At 35.3% G+C, this 16,699-nt stretch overlaps 1 protein-coding gene and 2 long non-coding RNA genes across 4 annotated transcripts in view; 1 reads left to right on the plus strand and 2 right to left on the minus strand.

Annotated features, from left to right (window-relative positions):
• Positions 1-812: 812 nt before the first annotated feature.
• LOC125671989 (uncharacterized) lies at positions 813-8,535 on the plus strand. Its single transcript, XR_007368801.2, has 3 exons — positions 813-4,247; positions 7,687-8,219; positions 8,397-8,535. It is a non-coding gene; the product is annotated as an uncharacterized LOC125671989 (long non-coding RNA).
• LOC130054218 (uncharacterized) lies at positions 7,267-11,126 on the minus strand. Its single transcript, XR_008802500.1, has 2 exons — positions 9,667-11,126; positions 7,267-8,575 (listed from the first exon to the last, which is right to left on the minus strand). It is a non-coding gene; the product is annotated as an uncharacterized LOC130054218 (long non-coding RNA).
• Positions 11,127-13,607: 2,481 nt separating this feature from the next.
• The window catches only part of LOC125669839 (erlin-2-B-like), a 21,063-nt gene continuing 17,971 nt past the window's right edge, over positions 13,608-16,699 (minus strand). For both annotated transcript variants that reach the window (XM_048904656.2, XM_048904658.2), the window contains exon 12: positions 13,608-16,699. This exon is cut by the window's right edge and continues 3,322 nt beyond it. The gene's annotated coding sequence lies outside the window, so the exon portion shown is untranslated.

The following is a 16,699-nucleotide window of genomic DNA, read 5'->3' on the forward strand; positions in this document are numbered from 1 at the left end:
TGACCGAGTTTTGTGTGAACTTTTATATCAGCTCTAATTTCTTCAATATTCTCAACCCGTTTCCCAACAATTTTTACAACAGTGGTCAACGATTGCCTCTATTGAAATTGGAAAGGTATTGAATAGAACTATTGAAGAGTATCATCATCCACGAAATCGTGAAAAACGTTATCGCGCTGTGGTATAATACACATTGCATATCGAACAGCCCTCGTATACATGAACAGTCCCGCGAGGATCCAGAATAGGTCCTCAGTATTCCTTGCTTGTCGTAAGAGGCGACTAAATGGGGGCTGTCCTTCGAATGAGACCGCGAAAACCGAGGTCCCGTGTCACAGAAGGTGTGGTACGATAAAGATCCTTTCCTACTCAATATGTATATTTTTGCAGCCCTTCACCGGCAATGGTGACGTCTCCATATGAGTGAAATATTCTCGGGACAGACGTTAAAGCTGACATGAATTAATAAATACGTACACCTTTTTCATCTTATCCGCCATATTTCTCTCAGGTAGCCTAATTTACTCTACCCGTATATACCCCAAATGTGATTGTCACACCTGAGTGATTTTTCTAGGTGGACTCGACCAGTGCACATCTCCGATAGTAATATATAGGGAAATGCGAAACAAATAAAATCACATTTTAAAACATTATGCTTTGCTCAAAATTACAAAATATTTATTGTATACCAATGCAACATTCCGAAAGATTAGATAATTTAGAAAAAAAATGCACAAAAAATTTTTCTTGCATACTTGCAAGTGCAAGCAAGTATTTGCAGTTTCTTATGAAATAAATGTGAAGAAATCATTTGCCAATTACATACTGATAGAATGGAATAAGCAAAGAGCATAAAATATATTATTTATATCAATTCTTGCAAAATACAGGTCCATGCCATATGCATAATATGTAATGCACATGGCATATTCGCCACAAAAAACACCGTATCAAATACGGACGTCTATTCAACAGGTATCGGAGATGTGCACTTACCGAAAATATTAGATTCTCTTTATTCTGATAAATCCACAAAACAAAATGATAAACTCCATTTGTATCTCGTTAGAACTTTACAACACGTTGTCATTCCATTATACAGACTGCGACACACTTCACCCGTGCCAAATAGGGTGTCTTCAATCAGGGGAGATGTCAGAGTCGAAAATTTTTCCTGCATTGAATGCTTGTCTGGTCGAGGTTTTGCAGTTGATAGAAACCGGGAATCTAATCATATACATTGAGCATCTGGTTGGATATATTGCGTGCTCAATTCAAAATTTATCGATGATCATATACAAATTTGGATATACAAATAAGGGAATAATGATCGAAAATATACATCTGTTTAAAAATGCGGGTATTACATTTGCAATCCATAATAAACAGTTGATTACACAAAGACACATATAAAAGGAAATGTATAAACGAAAATATAGTTTTATTGTTTCATTAGGAACCACATAATTATTTACGGTCTCTGTATGTCCATATTCATTGATTGAACAGGAGAGAGAGAGAGAGAGAGAGAGAGAGAGAGAGACTGTCCTACTTCGATGTACAATATCATTTCACAGAAGGAAAGAAAATTGATCACTGATATAATGGTAAGCTTACAAGCATTAAAAAATTCCAGCTATTTAAAAATTTGTTATTGACAATATATTAAAAACTTACAGGAGTTGATGCTTATAATTGAATTCATTACAAATTCAAAAAATATATATATACCAGTTTAAACTGCATGTAGAAAATACTGACTTTGTATGTTAGAATAACGGGAAAAAGTAAATTGTCAAAAAAGTGGGGAGAGCAGACCAGCCCAGCCTCCCTGCCCACCCCAACCCCCTGTATACGTGCCTGAAACAACATATCAATTCGTGTTGAAAGAAAGGAGCATATTTGCATTTCATTAAATTCCAAAGGAGCTCGAATTTATGTGTTCCCCTATTAATTATTTTGTATGCAAGATTCGTTCCCGAATTTAGAATCATGCTTTCAGTCAGAGCAGAAATGAATTCATTTTGAAGTACATCTAGTTTGAATGCAGATGTGGGGTTCCTTCCTTTAATTTCATCAGACTCATTAGAACCCCCTCCCCCAAACTATGCAGCTTTGTTTTTATTGATATCTAAATCGGCATATGAATCCGGATACAAATTATATGATGTTTTTTCGTGATCATATAGATATCGATACTAGAAAATGTTTATACTCTTGCCTTTTGCATATCCTACTAATGCATTACAGTAGATTGACACTGTATCATATCAAATAAAACCTCAACACGAATTTTACTGATTTATGAATACTAACATCTTATCGAATACATTTGGATATGAAATTTCGACGTACAGCGGTATGTCTATTTTCAGAATATATCCATTGCGCCAGATCTACGAAATGAAAATAATCATTATGGCATGTTACAGAAACGTTAAAACACACATGCTATAGTCCTGCAATGCATGCATGCGATTTTTCTGAATACATGTATTTATGTATTCGTGAATGAAGTTCCTACGCTTAAAACTATCTTGGCCTTTATGCATTATGTTTTGTGATTTTGGTTTACCATTCCTTACACTGTAAATGAAGGAAAACTTGGTAAAGGGTGCAATTCTACACCATACAATTAGTATGCATGTATGTGTTGAAAAGTAAAATGTACATGTAATAACCAGACATGTATCGTCATTTTTCATGGGGGGGGGGGGGGGGGGTACAACAGGATGAAAAAAATGGAAAATTGGATTCTTCAAAATTTCTTGCCATTCAAAATAATAATTAAAAAAGATGAACGAAAACAGCAATAAAATAAAACAAAAAACCCAAACAAACCAAGATGTTTTATCCGATGTTCAAAGTCCTAAAGTGGGGGTGAAGGGTTAAAAGAGTCTTTTACTTTGACTGCCTCAATAATTTCCCCCTACACTTCATTTTCTTCCATCGTTGGGGGTGGGATAGGGTGGTTAGAGTCCTCTACTATGAGTGCCTCATAATATCTTCATTTTCTTAATTGGTGGTGGTGTGTGTCTTCTACTATTATATCAGAACTTTCAAGCTGGGGTCAAGTTTGGGGGGGTTGGGGTTTGGGTTGTCACCCAATATATTTTTTACTTGCATTACAAAATAACGGCCTCTCACTTCTGTCGGCGCGGGTTCGAAACCCGCTCGCGCCGGTTGGTGAGAAAGTTTCCCAGTTTACTTTCGGAAGGTCGGTGGTCTCTTCCCAGGTACATTGTATCTGGTTTCTCTCTTCCACCAACAAAAACTGGGTGCCACCAGATAACTGAAAAATTGTTGAGTGTGGCGGAAAACATTAGAAAAAAAATTGGATATTGTTATCAAAAGTGGGGGACAGACACTCTTGTCCCCTCCCCTTGATTCTAAGTACTTTGTACTTGACCTTTGTATTTGGGAGAGGGCCTACATAGGCTATGCCTGTTGCCCAATCCTGTTGAGCTTCTCAATAAAATATGTTTAAATAAAAAAACAATTCTATGTGCTTGATAACTACGCATATGATAAACTCTCAATTATTACATTTTGCATTACTACAATTTGCGTCGAGTTCAACGCAGAATGTAATAAAGCAAAATGGCATAGATATATAAGATCTATTGAGCGCCGAATTAGCATAAAATGAAGTAATTGAAAATAACATTATTTAAAGATATGTTTAATTTTTAATTATTGCGTGCTTTAAATGAATCAAATAAATCTGTATTATCAATTAATGAGAGCAATATTGAGTTACTGTTCTCTTATATTGAATTAACGATATCATTTGTCTTAATAAGAGCGCGATTATTACAAGATCATCGTTTGAATCTCTCTCTCTCTCTCTCTCTCTCTCTCTCTCTCCATACACTCATGCAGTGTTGTATATGCAAATTATCTTTGCACAAAGGATTTATGTGCCTAAATGATATCCTGATTTATAAATCTGCAATACTCTGACAAGTAAATCATACAGTATAAGGATTCATGCACAATACAGGGTAACTATTCTACTCTGATACTTCCCCTGATTGAAGATAGCTGATCGGCACGGGCTAAGTGTGTCGCAGTCTGTACAATGGACAATGTTGTTTACTGTTGGAATACAAATGGAGTGTATCGTTTTGTTTCATGGATTATGCTAATAAAGGGAGTTTTACTACTACTTTGAGTATTTTCGACAAGTGTACACGTACATTTGTACATCCTCGGTCCTTTACAGATATTACGAGTAGACCCAGGTAAATAGTCATCCGCATTCGATGCTTTTTCATGACGAGCGTACATGACCATGTCTTCTTTATACGTACAGTAGCATTTATGTATTTGCATTTTGCTTGAAGTAAGTGTGAATGGTATAGATTTTATACCCTTTGCTTATTCCGTTTCATCAATAGATCTAGATAATAGATGAAATATTTCTCCGCGTTTTTGTATAGTTTTGACATATTTATTGCAAATGTACGCACATTCACGTAAAGAAAAGGCATTCTATATTTATTTATCCAAAGCTTTTAGAATGATTTACTACTGTACGATATGTTTATTGTAATTTTGAGCACTGCATGGTGTTTCAAAACGTGATTTCATTTCTTCTTGATGTCCTATAAATTAGTATCGGAGATGTACGTGTTACCTGTCGAAGCTACCCGCACAGGTAAATCGAAGACACTGATGTGAAATGAAGCGTAGCAAAACTCGTCCCCTTATATACCATGCGAACCCTGATACATATAACAATAGAATATCCAACTAATATGGCGGATTAGCAAAGAAATATGGCGGACATATAGAATTATACTATATTTATTAATTCATGTCAGCTTTAAGCAATAAAAAATCAATCAATCACATACATTATATTGCATGTCATTGTATGTAATTTATAAGATCCAGTACGTTCTTTATATTTAGCTATATAGCTTTAAGATCAAACGCTACAGCTTTATAATATATATATATATATATATATATATATATATATATACAGAGAGAGAGAGAGAGAGAGAGAGAGAGAGAGAGAGAGAGAGAGAAGTAGCTTGATTTAGTTATTTTAAAGCTTTTATCAAATTAATTTCTAAATTTTATGTACTCTTTGCTCCTCACAAAAATATTAACAGCTGTGAATGAGAAACTTAAAACGTACTGTGCGACTACATATGCCAGAAGTGGTGTAAATAAAATATGGATTCTAAACAAGAGGCCCACAGGCCTTATCGGTCACCTGAGTACTAGTTAAAAGTATCACTAAGGGTTATGAAATCTGGAGAAAAAAATTCCTGTTCTCAATATCTAAGCTAAATTCTAATGTTCAGCAACAGTATATAACAAGATGTGTTCTTAAAACTTCAATGTCCTCAAAAGTGCATACACTGATGAAAGGCTTTACGTAATATGATACGTGTATTAACATTAAAAAGATATGACTCATCTGGACCCATCCTAGAGTCAAAACCCTGGGTTGTGAAATTCACTATTTTTTGTACATCCTTTTCCGCTTTTCCAACGTATGCATTTAGATTGTATACAGTATCAGCAAACTTAAACAAGTCATTCAAATCATTGATATAATTTTGACACCACCCTGAAATCAAACCCTGATCATGTAATTTACAATTTAAATTTTAGTAAAGGACTACCTACTCCTTCTAAATATCCATTTAGTTTCAATTTAATATCACTAGCACTAAAAAAAGATGCCAATTAAATGTTTTACACTTAAACATTATATACTGAGTTTGGTCCCACTCTGGGGTCAAAACCCCTAACCCGAGGATCATGAAATTTACAATTTTGGTAAAGACGTCAAAGGATTACCTACTCTTTCTAGATATCCATTTATTTCAATTTAGTGTCAGTAGCACTAAAGAAGATGTTATTTAAGTGTTTTACACAAACACTATATACTAAGTTTGGCCCCCACCCTGGGGTCAAAACCCTTAACCCGAGGATCATGAAATTTACAATTTTGTTAAAGACCTTCCTGCTCTACATCACTTTGCATTTAGTTTTTCTTTAACATGCGGTTCTAGAGGAGAAGATTTTTAAAAAATTAGTCAATTTGGGGCAGTTTTGCCCCGCCCCTAAGGCCCCAGAGGTGCAGGAATCCTGAAATTTACAGTTTATGCCCCCCTTGCTTCATACCAAAGAGGTATAGCGCTTTTGCTGATGAAACGGCCGTCTCAAAAATCTATAGGGAAAACACCGGTTTCCAATAAAAGATTGGCGTGTTATTTTTAAATATAAGGTCATCGTTTATAATGTTTCGTTAACCAAGATATAAATAACTTCCGCAGTTGAGCATTACTGACATTTATATGAGTCGTTTTTTAATCAATAAACCATGTTCCTATGTGGAATGATGAACAGTACAATATTTTCGTAGGCGCATTCATATCACATCTCCATATGAGTGAAATATAACTCCTTTTACCTGATCAGGATATAGGGCTCACGGTGGGTGTGACCGGTCGACAGGGGATGCTTACTCCTCCTAGACACCCGATCCCACCCCTGGTGTGTCCAGCGGTCCGTGTTTGCCCAACTGTCTATTTTGTATTGCTTATAGGAGTTATGAGATTGATCACTGTTCGTTATCTTCGCCTTTCATTCTAGAGAGTTCCTCTATATTCAATCAATCTATCATATCACATAACAACCGTTTCACATACGGCATTACTTAGCTTACTGTCTTTTTCTGACATGGCTGCAGCATCTTTAATAGATTTCATCTGTTCGTTTGCCTTTTATTGATAATTCGAGTGTTTAGCTTTGCCGAAATATATGACAGTTGCTACATGAGTTTTTTTTATGTACTTTTGAGAAGTCAAACTGTATAACAGTTATTTTCCTCCCTTGACCTATTTTTACTTATTACATGCTGTGCATTTGTGCCCGTTTTCTTGTAGTATTTGTTTATCTTTTCGTCAGCCACATTACGGTTTGAAAATCCTGTGCACACAGGAACAGGTTAGTGTTAACAAACGGAACTAGTGATCTCAGAATAAATTCCTTTTCTTTTAATGATGTACTCTCCTGGTTTGAATTTTTTTCAGAAGTATCAAACGTTTTGGATAAACCATTTTAACTGATACATCTTTATCAGAAAGACATTTAAAACATAAAAAAAAGAGTATGTTAGTGCGGACTTTAAAGAATTACAGCCCCTCAAAGTTGCCCCTTTGCTGAAACTAAATTTTTCATGAAAATCACCAATTTTCACAAGAAACACACTATCAAACAAATATTAAGGACAGAATAATCTTGAATTTCTTTATTTTATGAAAATTAAGCATCATTGATTATTACAATAACTTTTACATAAAATATATCACCAATTTTACAAAAAATCAAAGATTAATTAACATAATTGGATAAAATATCACACAAATTTGAAGACCTATTTCATCAAATAATTCAACCTAAGGAAAATATCTGTATCAAACTTTTTCTGAAATTACTAACGTAGATTTTAATCATATTTTTGCTTAAGTTAAATTTTAAAAAAAAATGTGTGGGGTAGTGTACTTTGGAACAAAGATTTGAACCATTTTCTGTCCCCACCCCCTACTTACATTGGCATATATTCTAAACAATAACAATATATGACTTGTTATAAAATGTGTATTCTTCAATTCATATTTACAAATTCTATATACATGTATGTATTTCATTATATAGTCAGAAAACGCATTTTGCCAACTGCAATCCATATGGAGAAGTGGGTCGATCAGTATGAACACCAAACTGAAAATATACAACAGTAACGTGAAATCTGTGTTACTCTATGGGTCTGAATGCTGGAGAATAATACAAACTGACATGAAAAAACTCTCCTCATTCCATAACACCTGCCTCCGAAAAATCTGTAAAATCTACTGGCCCCAAAAAATATCGAATAAAGATCTATATCTTAAGACCAAACAGTGCTGCATGAAGATGGAGATTAAAAGAAGAAGGTGGCGTTGGATTGGGCATATTCTACGAAAAGGAGGAGAAGATATCACTATGATTGCTCCGAGATGGACACCTGATGGAAAGGGAAAAAGAGGACGCCCAAAAGAGACATGGCGAAGGATGGTAGAACAGGAGATGAAAGATATAGGGAAGACCTGGGGGGGGGGGGGGGGATAGAAAAGAAAGCAAAAGACAGGCAGTTGTGGCGTCAGCTGGTTGAGGCCTTATGTGCTGATAGGCACGAAGAGGATAAGTAAGTAAGTATAGTCAGAAAACATAAATAATCTATGCATATATACAATACTAATTCAGTTATAACTAAAGAATGTGTAAAACATATGTCCCCTATCAGCATTTTCTAATTTCCATGCATTGTGACCTTGATCTTTGACCTTCTGACCCTCAAATTGATAGGCAACTTCCCTTCTTTGTAGTATCCATATGTCCAAATGGTTTGAATAGAATACAAAGTACTCGAGTTATTATCCAGAAACCAGTTTTAACAGTCAACTTCTATGTGGCCATGGGGAAGAAATCTGCACTTCCTGGTATGGTTCCTCATATGATGACAGCATGACTCATCCCTCTCACTGTGGTTACCAAATGGATGTAGCTAAAAAGCAAACATTGGAAGTCAATTTCTATCAATACTGTAAATTCTTAAAAATAGAACAGAAGATACTATTGGGTTTACCATCAGACTGCTAATACGCCAACTTCAACGAACTCCAATAATTGTCTAGACAGGGATTATTTTTTAATGCCTTGCTCAACAAATTGTTACTCTAAAAGAATTTCTTATGCAAAATGTTATATATGAATTTGATTGTGAATAAATGACTGTTTATGAAATATATGGCATGCTGAAATTCTAATGAAGATTTTTTTTTTAAAATATGCATTTTCAACACCCTATATAAAAAAATTTAACATTATTAAAACTTTTTGACAATTACACTTTGAAAGAATAATCAAATAATTCAATTTTCCAGAACTGATCAGAAATAAATTATCTATCTAGTAGCCCAATAGAAACATATCTATAGTATACATGTATATATATTATCTTTTGTTTTAACTAATTTGTACACGAACGGTGTACCATAATTCTCTAGATGGGAGAAACCCCCTTTTCCCTTTGAATTCTTTTTAATGAATTAAATTCGCTGTATACGTTGGGGATTTATAAAAACAATGATATAGATTACACTTTTTAATCAAAATGATGCTTCGATAATGATACATTGAACGTTAGGAGCGAGATTCGCCCATGACCGACTACTGAGGCGGGATCGGGAAGATCGCAGATCAATTTAGGTACAACAGATGATTCTGATCTACTTAGTTTGTAGATTTTATTTCATTAAAAAAATGTCTTGAATATTTTTTTAAAACTTACAAATTCATTCAATACTATATCTGCAGCCTCTGATTCGGGTACTACATCGTTAACATTCTTCCATTCTCCCCTCTCGTCTGACACTATGTACAGTACTGTACTGTGTCACCATTAATCTCGGTTGAGATTCGGTTTGGCTGAATATTTGGACTGACGCCTTCACCGAATCTCGAACAGTCCTTCATAATTCATGTCTGGAAATTTACTTTCAGCTTCGGTCGATTCTAGCAATTAGAAGACACCGTTGTTCGCTTCAAATAAGTTAAAAACCAAATATGTATCACTATTAATGCTGCATTACTTACCGTCTGAGTATGTACATTCCATAAAATAAACCCATTGCTAAATTTTCCGTTCAAATGATGACTTCCACGGCGCAATATTTGATCTCCCGAAATTGGTAGCAATCTGATTTTTTAAAGCTCCTGCAGGACTCGAACCCGCGATCTACAGTTCAGCAGTCGACGTGTCATCATCAGCTACCCACGGATGCCTCTCGTCGATTCTCCCCATCATCACATCCCCATTTGAGGGAGCGTGTTTGGACTCAGAAACGTGGTTTGCGACGATATCGACGTGCTAACCTACTGAGCCACTCAGCTAGGGAATGTTTGAAATGAATAGACAAATGTTGCTGGTATTTATATTTTCATTCACGTTTTAAAAGGAAGTCGGCCATTATGACGATGTAGATTCCTAGACTTTGTTGACTTAATCTTCATACGATTCCATTTGATGATGTTCTCAATATCCTCCAATGTCCATCTTGCTTCTTTAATGGTATTGATACCGACTGTCGTGTCGTCTGCCACTGCTCTAACATGGGTTGTCTCAAGCCTACCCTCATCCACGGACCTCTACTCATCTTATCCACCGACGTCACCAATATCTTCATGGTCACCGAAAACAAGACTACTGAAACTGCACAGCCTGTGACGATCCCACCCTTCTGATGTTCCACATGATGTTGTGAAGTCCTGAGCATGGAATCTCACCAACAGTCCGTCGAAGTATTTCTTAGAAGCTTTTCGATCTTAACCTGGTACATGACATCGCTGTGGTATGAGGTTTAGAACCATAAGCATTATCTAGATCCAACCATATGACTGCCAGTTCTCCTTTCATCTCTTTCGCCTCTCCGATAATTTGTGTTCAAACATTTGTATGTTGAACTCATCCTGAAACACCTGACACTTCTCCTTCGTGTATAGCGATATCTATGTACCTGTTGAACAACATATAAGTGGTCATCCTCTTTGCCAAAATTGGTAAAAAGATCTTCCCTTCAATGTAAAACTTTGATGTGGTACAAAACTGTTTGAGTATCTCCGAAATCTCCTCTTTTGCATCCCTCAGCTTGATGCCAACTACAGCCCACTCCACTTATATTGAAGTCGGTTATATTGAACTATCTGTTATATTGAAGTTGAAATAAATCCCCCAGTAGCAATATTTGTGTAGTTCAGCATTGGTTATATTGAACTTTGGATATAATGAAAAATTCAGGTCAGTCCCCTGAAGTTCATTATATCCGGAGTAGACTGTATTAGCTAACTGTCCATGGCATCAACCTTGGGTAATCCTTGTAGGCTTTGTGTGATATTCCGTTTAGTACTGGTATCGCTGTTGTTCTAGCCTTCCTGATGTTATCTATAAAGACAAAAAAAATATACTGTATGGTTTCTTCGCCGATCACTGGATCTGGGCGGAGCTTATCTAAGGTCATTGTTATTTACTTGACCAAGAGATCAGGGTATTGTGTATACGTTTGATAGACATGTACACAGGAAGTGTTTCAAGGCCGTCTGTAGAGTCTTTGAGGTCATATAGTGTTTGTATAATGGTGGTATCCCTAAAAGTAACTGACACACAGTCTACACCCCTTCCTCTTTCTTACTCTTATAACTTTACTGTATGACAAACGGGATGATTTCAGCTTCTCCATCGTCAACTTCCCATATTTATATAGCAATATTCCAATATCACCTGCATTGGTGTTTATATCTTTCAATTGATTCGATACAAGTTTAAATCGAGGCAAGTTACTGACAAACAAGTTGATGGTACAGGGGTTTCAACAGTCTCGATTAAAATCAGCATTTCGCAAATTCTATAGTCGTTATAAAGATCTAGTTTGTCAATACAACCTATCATTGGGTCAAATGCTGTCTGACGTGTTTCATACCGATTGCTAGACCGTTCTTGGCACACTGATTTTGACTACGGATAACTCCGTTTACCTGATCAAGATATAGGGCTCGCGGCGGGTGTGACCGGCCGATAGGGGATGCTTACTCATCCTAGACACCTGATCCCACCTCTGGTGTGTCCAGGGGTCCGTGTTTGTCCAACTATCTATTTTATATTGCTTATACAAGTTATGAGATTGATCACTGTTCGTTATCTTCACCTCTCTTATTTATTGGCTCAATGAATAATTTCTTTTTGTAGATATAAAGCTATTGTATATTATTGATAGAAATTATTTCAATGTTACATGTTTTCGAAATTAATGTGCAAATGATTGTTTGATTTCTGATTGTGTGATTTATAATACATTTGTACGTGTATATAGATGAGAGAGAGAAATACAATGATGAATTGCATTGTTCACGAGATTTTTTTAAAATCTGAATTACGATAAAATAGCAGTTGTGTAAAGGTCAATGCTTTCAAAACTCTGGTATACTGGGCTTCCTCAAAATCTAAAGAATGGCGGTAATTATTGGTTGTTATTATCAAAACACCTTCCTGGGATAGCTGCAGACCACAGTCTCTGCATGTCAATCCACTTGAGATCTATTGTCACAGATAATAATTGGGGGCGTTAACTTAAAATTAAGTCTTTAACTTCTCGCAGCTTTCGTTCTAACTCATCGAACAGATGTTCTGGTTTGTCTGGTTGAATAAGCTTCTCACATTCGCGTAAAACTCTGTCTCTCCTTGGGTCCCTATGCATATCCCTCAGATTTTTTCAACGTCTTCCTTTCCACTTGTTAAACGTTCCCGACCCTTTCCTGCTTAAAAGCCTTCATGTAAATTGGAATGGATTGGTCGTAAATAGCGCCCTTGCCCTTGCTCGTTCATTCCTTTTTCTGTTCCTTTCTGTCCTTCTCGAGAACTTTTCTCTGATGTTCGCCTGTAATTCAGATAGAATAAGTATTTCTTCCTTTTCTGATGTTCTAAACCTTTGTGTTGTATGTCTAAATTCTCTCTCTCTCCCTCCCTTAAATTCTTGCTCACTTCCTCTAGGTTGTTGCTTGTCCTTTTTACCAAAGTTGTCTAGACCCACATTGTACATTATCGTCGCGATGCTTTCAATCTTCTAATCGATTCCTCCTGTCAAAGATGCACTAAAAAAGATATCTACATCACTATCAAACTTCTCTCATACCGCCTTGTTACTACAAGTGGCTACTTGATCTTAGCTTTCCTCTTTGGTTCTGTCGCAACCTGACCTCTGATGTTCGCTTCTGTTATGATGTGAACAATTCTCTATGGCTACTCCCAGCACTTGGACGCTGTGGTTAGAGTCCTGTACCACCTTCTCTGTCTCACCGGGTTGTCCTGTGCGTTGTATCAGTTGTTGAATACACAGTCGCTAGAATAGGTACACGGTCCATTTTTCACATGCACGTATCTTCTGCCCCCGTTTTTCTACAACTACATCTACTTCCAAACTCTGTCCTTGGTCGGTCTGTAAAATCACTCGGAAGAGGTCGCTCACCCCCCCCCCCCCCCCCCCCAACCCTTCACTCTCGCACGATCCTCGGGGTATCTCTCTATGCATTGGTCTATAGTAGATTTAAAGGTTCCTCATCACGGAAGATGTGCTTCGGCTTGTGAAACCTCTACACCAAAGGTTGCCTGTGTAAGCCCTTCCGTCTGTATGTGTGAAAGTGTGGAAGGCTGATAGTATGTGTACATTTAACTGATGTTGGAAAATAATAATGATAATGAAAGAGCACAATTTATGCCCATGGGAATTTCAATACTATTGGAAGGAAGATCTGGCATCCAAAGACTACTCAATGAGCAGAGTTCATTTGGTTACTATCAGTAGAGTTTAAGAAGTCTATTAAAATGAGAATAAGTGTTGATCATTGATGTACATGTATATATAGGAAAATATATTTGATTGTACATTGATTAAGAAGAAATGTTTTGTAAAGGTAAAATATATGAGTATTAGATATGATGCATATAAGCTGATAAAGCGAATCTCACATACAACAAATTACTTTAATATTGTTGTACAAGTTAGTTTAATTGCACTTGACAATCAAATTGAGCATATGGAATAGACCAGAAACATGAAAAACATCCAATAAAGTATAAAACGTTAATCTGACAAATCAACACACATGCAATAGAAAATAACCTTTCATGTTACAATACAGTAAGACTAAATTACAAAAGTTTGAACAGATTTATAATATACCAACTATTGGAATCCAGTTTTCTGTAATGTTTCCTACATGTTTATGCACTAAATACCAAATATCACATACTTTATTGTGATACATGCGTTTTGTTCAATGCGATACGTGCATCATCACAACTGCATATCAAACTGGAAACCAGATATCCAGAAAAATTCTTGATTTACTCACTTACAGAACATAAAGCATCAGTTATTCCAACAGCAATGAGTTGTGAACAAAACCATGGTGGAATACCTGCATACTTTATGCTAACTGAACAGTGATGGAATTTTTGCAGAATTAAGTGTATTCATGGAAATGTTAATAGATCATGAAGTTCCAAGTTCCTGCATTAAAAATGCCAAGAATTACCTACAGTGTCTCAAATTCTGATGCATAAGCATGTTGATGCAGAAACATCATGATCATAAAATTTGCTAAATGGTATACAAAAAGTAACTGTTGAATTTTTAATTACCATGTGATGTATTATTGTTGTTTTGATGAAATTAATTTGTTCATGCACCAATAAGCCGAGGTATACACGATTAATGCGTCAAAAATTATAATAAAAGGAAAGGGGATAAGTATGTGATAAATAGAATAATACATGGTAAAATAAATATCATATTAACACAAGTGACTTAATATAAGACTGAGGGCTCTCTATATTTATAAATACAATACTTGAAAACCTTGTATACATGTATCTAAGCTACAACTAGTTGCAATGATACACCTCGTCAAATACAACTGAAATATACAGGGCAGAGACCAAAGTTGTGGATGGTGGAAGATGTGTTATGCTTCTTTGACAGTTATGGATGGTGAAAAGAGAAAGCAAAAGACCACCATCTACCCATCTCAGAGACCTTTGAACTTTTGACCTTGAAGGCAATAGAGGTCTTCCTCAACATATGGCGATTCTGTATGTGAAGTTAAGTGATTTCAAGTAAAAACAGAATTCACTTGAGACCCTGAAACTGTTTTGCAATATCACTGTCCTTTACCCAAAATCAATAAGGGTCATCTAGTGAAAAGAGAAATCACTCTTAAGGTATATGTGCCGTATTGAACAGTATTTTTTGATGCTGGAAACCAGACTAAAATTTCTTCAGTATGATAAACTATATAAAATAATAGTATATCACAATTTCCACATATTATTGATTGATATTAAGTTAACAAAGTTCTTGTCTATTCAATGTAAGGTCAAAACAGTGATTTTCTAAGGATTGATGGCACAGGAAAATTGTTTTTAGAAATATTACCTAGGTAAAGGATTTCATTTACTATATTTAGTCATATTAAAAGTGATTTTATGTTAAACATGATTTTATCTTCATTCCCCTTCACACGTCAGGGTTCTCCCTACCCCATTCCCTGCCTGACTGTCTTATCACTGAATGTGTTCTGCCAACAGACATTCACATATTCATATAATTCTTTATTTCTAAATTTAGCTTGCAATGTCATATTATGATAAATATTTTAAAATGGGATTTATCATCCTGTCAGGATAATAAATAAAAAGGAAATTAACTCTGATTGCTTTTTATTCTGATCGAGTTAAATTGTATGATTTGCATAAAGTGTATAACATATTGCTTGATAAAATATTCTTTTGATAATATTCAATTTATACGGCACATATACCTTTAAGGCCTGGAAACCAATCCATTTACAGATGGTAAGATGGACAGAGAACCTTATTCCAGTATAGTACTCCACACAACCCTCAACTTCGCTGTGGAGGTATAAAATGGCCTGTTTACTCATACAGTTTTAAATGTAATAATTTTTCTAAGAAAATATTCTAAGACTTGATTTTCTTGATCTATTTACAATTTTTTGAAAAAATTTTGTTTCTATGATTTTGAATATCTATAAAAAAAGAAGGGGGGGGGGGGGAAAGAAAGATCAAACTCTCATAGAATAAATGTGGAAAATTAAAAGCTATTCACAAAACTTTGATTCAAACAAACAACAATTACCATCATTTATACAATTACCATAACCACTACAGCACTCTTATCTACATGTAAATTGATATGAATCTGCTTAATAAACAACAAACAATCTCTGAATTAAATTACCAGTAACTTCAATGCAATCTGAATCACATCATTTTTTCAAAAACTATCAAAAATTACACTTAATCATTCATTCACAAACATTTTCTTCAACACCTTTACATGTGTTCTATATTAAACCAAATCAAATGTACGCAGTGTATGTCAAATGTACGCAGTGTATGTCAAATGTACGCAGTGTATGTCAAATGTACGCAGTGTATGTCAAATGTACGCAGTGTATGTGAAAGCTTCTTGAAATGGCACTGAAAAAAAACCTCATGGACCACAATGCTAATCCAAGTCCTTGTTTTTTCTGATACTGAAGGGCAGAAACATATTTTGCTCACCCCTTGTCCCTAAGGTCTTTGTTTACTGTCAAGCTTCGTTTATCCGAATATCAACAATCTGGATAAATCAGATTCAGGATATATCTCGAGAACCAATTTATGTACATATTTTTTCCAAAATTTTCAGATTAATGGCATTTGACACTATATGCTTTCATGTACTTGACAATAATATCGAAAGTCTCAAATAAAGCTTAACGTCATAATGATATCATTTTTGTTGATGCCTATATTTGATATCACATGCATTGTTCCCAGCATTTTAATTTACTGGTCTACAGGACAAGTAATGATGCAAAGTTTTGTCTATTCTCCAGGTGACTCAAGATAAAATGTGATAAAGTGTAATGTATCATGTCATTTTTACTATTACAAGATATTAATTAAAATGCAAATTTTGAAAATTGATTTTGATTTAATCAAAGTCATAATCAGAGTCCTCCTCCTCGTCTGCTTAATCTACATTTACTATAATTGTCATAATATAATACT

The sequence above is a fragment of the Ostrea edulis genome, chromosome 4, assembly GCF_947568905.1.
Source record: "Ostrea edulis chromosome 4, xbOstEdul1.1, whole genome shotgun sequence".
Classification (NCBI taxonomy): domain Eukaryota; kingdom Metazoa; phylum Mollusca; class Bivalvia; order Ostreida; family Ostreidae; genus Ostrea; species Ostrea edulis.